Genomic DNA, 5,267 nt, shown 5'->3' with positions numbered 1-5,267 from the left:
ATCCTTCAACACCATATCGTGGATTTTATTGATGATTTCGGGAGTACTTGCTTCTACGGGCCTTCCTGAACGTGGTTCGTCACTTATTGATTTACGACCACGATTAAATTCATTTACCCAGTTATAAACCGTTGCTAAGGCAGGGGCAGATGTGCCATGAACTAAGTCCAATTCATTTTTTATCTCATATGGAGTTAAGCCCTTTAAATGAAAATGTTTGATTACCGCTCTGAACTCGTTTTTTTCCATTTTTCTTAACGAACAATTTTTTTTCAATTGGTTATAAAAACACGTAAACTCAGAAGATGTGGACTGTGACTGCACCATATATCTAGTCGGGAGTGGTGCTGACTGAAAACAGATGATTTGGAGCGATTCGCGCGCCATCTGTTGGTCATTCTAAGGACTTATTGAACTACCCTCGTATTTGAACTTTAAGGTACACTTGACACTGTAATTAGCGCCATGTACATTTCACTTAAACTTACAAATAGAAATTTCTAACAGTGTATAGTTTTTATAATAATGCTAAATTATGTCATTATATCATTTATTTCTTCAAATAACTATACATAGATCGATGAAAATATATTCAAGGTGGTATAAAAAGCCCAATAAAACATAAGATTTATTATAATACTAATTTTCATACGTTTTTAATCAAAATTTAAGAAATTTGAATTAGATTAAAATCAGATTCAAAATCTTATTTAAAGCCCAATACGAAAGTTAATAAACAGAATTCCTGAAAATAAAACCATAAATTCAAAGATCAAATTTGGATAACCAGCACAAAATGCTCCTATTAATATTTTTAAAAAAACCTTTAAAAAATTTTAAAATGTCTAAAGAAATACTTGGTCAAAAATGAAAAAGAGGAAAGAAAATTGAGAATGCAACCAACCAAATCCTCTTTCTTCTCTTTTTTTATGTATTTTTTTTTTATTTCTTGCATCTTTTCTTATTATTATCAAATCACAAAAAAATATTATAATAATTGAATCGTGATACATAAATGATTAAATATTTCTGTTTAAGATTTGTTCTTTAATTCTTACACTAAAATTGATACTCTGAATGGAAATTGAAAACAACACTCTTCAATAAAATCAAACTTAAAAAAATCAAATCAAATATTCTTTGAAGCTGTTAAAATCTATAAAAATCATGAGATGACTAAAAAGTAAAATTTCTGAAAAAGAGTTTATTCGAAATAGAATATTCCCGAAATTATCGAATTGCCGAAATATAGAAATCCCAAGTTGAAAAAGTGTCCTGCTAATAAAATTTCGGAATTGTTGATAATATTACTGAATTTGAAAATTCCTTAATAATAAAAATCCCGGCAGAAAATTTCCGAATTACGGAATATCCGAAACTATAAAATTTCCAGCACTGGCAAATTTCTAAATTTAAATAATTAAAGAAACTAAATTTTAATTAATATTATTTCTTGAAAATACAATGACGAAATATTTTGATAAAAGATCAAATATTTTCTAGAGCCTAATGTATTTTCAAAAAAATTTTGTTTGAATTTAAAACAAATATAATTTTTCTTTAATATTTTATTATTTTATAATATCTTTCATTTTATTTACTAATTAATTTCTTTATCTGAAAATTTAGATATTTTGTTTTTTATGTCCAAAAATTAACTTTCTAACTCAAATATAACTATTCCATTAAGTTACAATATTAATCTGGTTTGTTTGAGATTTATTTTTCTAGTTAAGGATTTAACTACAGTGAGTGCCAAAAGTATTCGTCCACCTCTTTTTTATGACTCAATAAATTCTCTTAATTTTAATTATACCAGAGCTAAAAAAATGTCTTTTTAAAAGACTGATTGTTTTCGAAATTCTGTTTAGAATAAGCCCAGGGTGAAGCCAATCTGTCTAGTTTTTAAGTAGATATTGCAAAAATAGTGTAAATTTCAATGTTTTCTTAATTTTTCAATAACTTCCGAAATAGTCAACATTTTTAAATGTTTTTGGGCTCATTTTAAAGCTATTTTGCATTGTATCACAACAGCTTACGAGTATAAATTATAAAAAATTTATTTTCGAATTGCAAGAACTTGAAGTTGTAATAAAAAAGTTGGATAAATTTGAAAACATCTTATCTGTAGACAAATCAGAATAAGAGTTAAATATGAGCCCAAGAACATTGAACATTTTTTTTTATTGATTTTTCTTTATTGATTGAACATTCATCATTTTGTTTGAGAATTCCATTAATTTGTTAGAACTCTTTTTTTTACGTTTAATTCAACTGGTTGAAATTTCGTTTTTTTTTTGTAGGAAATTCATCTTTTAAAGTAAAAAAGTCATATATTGATTGAAAATACCAAATTAATTGAATTGAAAAAAAATGGAAAAAAATCGTCTTTTGGTTCCAAAATTCAACTATTTGGTTAAAAGTTCAAGTTCTTTGTTAACAATTCTTTTATTTTTGCTTGAAACTTGAACTCGTTGGTTAATAATGCTACTATTTGGTTAAAAATTAATTTTTCTATTATTAAAAATTCTTCGTTTTTAGTAGAAAATTGAATTTTTGAAAGTGCTTCATGTTTAATTCAATATGGTATTTACAATAATTATATCCAAAAGCATATATTCCCCGAATTATTTTCCTAATTTTATGAAAACCCACCATTTTCCCTATTTTAAGAAAATTTTGGACTGTTACTTTTTCTGGTGGCAGTAAGCCACCAGGGGGGGGGGGGCATACACTCAACTCGTGATATAAGCGCGCTTTTGGGTATGGCTTGCATTGACCTTCACAATATCTCGGGGGAATTTAAAAGTAACTAATTTCTGTTGGATTTGGAAACTTGACGCAACCTGATGCAACTAACGCGCTGAGAGGCCCTAAATTCTCGAAATAGCATAAACCGAGTGTGCTTATCTCGGGAGTTGAGTGTAGCCCCAAAATGGTACCGTAGTTTATGGTCGGCTTCTAAGAAGCAATGAAAGAATTTTCTTTACAGAAATGTTTGCTGACCCAAATTATTTTAATTCCTATATCCTAGAACTTGAAGAAATACTTCCTATTTAACAGAACTAGCCAGTCACGGCTATATATTGAACAGATGTTTCGCAGTCTTTTAATCATTCTAAAAGTGACGTTTATAGAAAATTCAAGTGGCAAATTAATGTAAAATCTCTTAGGAAGATTGGCATACCGTGGCCATAGATCAGACACTGCGATGAACATGTGTAATAATCGCAGTCGTCCGGTCATTCTTTCCTTACTGAACATCTTTCTGGGTTGTTAACTTAGCGGTATCGAAAGATCGATTAACTTATAGGCCCATTTTTTCTTTTCTTTTTTTTATTTCCTTTAGGTAGTTATAAATAATATTTCAACCGACAAGTTATAACGGTTCGATGAAGCGCATATCCGGATGATGATCGTTATTGATGAAAGTCATATCGAGAGTATTACTAAAACGCTTATTAAAGTCATATTATTAATCGGCCTAATAAATTTTCTGCTGCAGAGAGAAATATAAATTGTGGGCGAATAGAAAGTCGCGAGGCGTCCACCACGAAAGGAATACAAATTTGCATCTTTCAGCATCGTAAATGCATACGTAATTAATCAAAAAAGTCTGCATTTCTCTTATAATTTTATGAAGGATGTGCAAAAGTGAAACTACACTAATTCTAGTTCACCTTTTATTTAGAGCGTTTGGGATAATTATCATTTTACTCTTCTCAATTAACGGTAGATTTTTAATTATTTTCTTTTATACCATTGTATTATTCATGCAGTATCTATTTGGCAATCCGGAATTAAATTGTTTTTAATATTAAGAAAAAAACATTTTGAAATTTTTGTCATACAAAATTTAACTACTTAGTTGAAAGTTTAACTACTTTGTTAAAAAATAAATTCTTGGGTAAAAATTTATCATTTTATTTTAAAATGTCATCTTTTTCTAAATTTAACAATTTTGTTGATTGGTTGAGGCTTAATTTTTTCAACATAAAATCAGGCTATAAACTATTTGGTTAAAAATTAATCATTGTAATTAAAAACTAATCTTTTCTAGTTGAAAATTCATATAATCCGCTAAAAATTCATCCTTTTTGGGTCAAAATGTAACTGTTTCGTTGAAAATTAGTCTGTTTTGGTTAAGGATTCAACTATATTGTTAAAAATTCGTATTTTATTGTTAAAAAAATATACTTCTTTGTTTAATATTTGCATACTTTTAAATAATTAATTTTCTTTGTTCAAATATTCATCATTTTAGTTGAAAATTAAACTGTTTTGTGAAAAATTCATCTATTTTTAATCAAAAATTCGACAATTGGATATAAAATTTAATAATTTGTTTGACACGTTATATCGTTGATCAAAAATTGAACTATTTTGCTAAAAAATTAACTATTTGTTAGATAATTAACTTTTTTGTTGAAAAATCATATTTACCAATTGAAAATTCAACTGTTTTCTGGATAATTAGTCTTTTGGCTTAAAAATCCAACTGTTCTATTAAAAATTGAACAATTTCATATCCAAAAATCCGTTGTTTGAAGTCAGAATTATATCTAATAAAAAAACGCGTTCCTTTTTTATTTCAGAAATAAATGAATACCGTTTTTCTAAAATTTGAAAGAAGTTTTTGTAAATTATTTTTTTATAAATCAGAATTTAAAATTATTTTCCAAAATATTCTGTTCCGTGTCAAAAATTACCTGCTCCAAGTCAAAATTATAATTTTTTACGGAATTCCCTGTTCTAAGGTCAAAATTGCAATTCTTCACAAAACTTTCTCTATAAAAATAAATCTAAAATATAAATTACTTTTTTATGATAGACATTTTTTATTGAAAATTGAACTATTTTTGGGGTAAATGAAATAATTTGGTTGAAAATTCGTTTTTATTTTAATTCATCTTGTTTCGTAGGAAATTAATGTTTTGCTCGAAAATCTACCTTTAATTTTAAATTTATCTTTATAATTAAACATTCATGTATTTTGTTGTAAATTGATCTTTTTTGGGGAGAGAAAAAGTTATTATTGTTCTTTATTGAAAATTCAACTACTTAATTGAAAGTTGAACTAGGTAGTTAAAAATTTATTTTTGGTAGAATATTCATAATTGTAGTTAAAAATTCATCCCTTTAATTGCAAATTACACTAGTTGGTTAAGAATTGAGACTCCGGATTCTATAACCACGCATAAAATTTGCCTGGCCGCTTCAGGCCGCTCGAGTTGGCCCCTGATGGCTTGAAAATCAGTTTTCGAAAA

At 27.2% G+C, this 5,267-nt stretch overlaps 1 protein-coding gene across 1 annotated transcript in view; it reads right to left on the bottom strand.

Annotated features, from left to right (window-relative positions):
- The window catches only part of LOC117168991 (mitochondrial amidoxime reducing component 2), a 31,804-nt gene that overhangs the window by 13,545 nt on the left and 12,992 nt on the right, over nucleotides 1-5,267 (bottom strand). The gene's annotated exons all lie outside the window — the stretch shown is intronic.

Source organism: Belonocnema kinseyi, chromosome 3 (genome assembly GCF_010883055.1).
Source record: "Belonocnema kinseyi isolate 2016_QV_RU_SX_M_011 chromosome 3, B_treatae_v1, whole genome shotgun sequence".
NCBI lineage: Eukaryota > Metazoa > Arthropoda > Insecta > Hymenoptera > Cynipidae > Belonocnema > Belonocnema kinseyi.
Note: the sequence above shows the minus strand (reverse complement) of the source record. Positions and strands in the feature narration are given on the sequence as shown.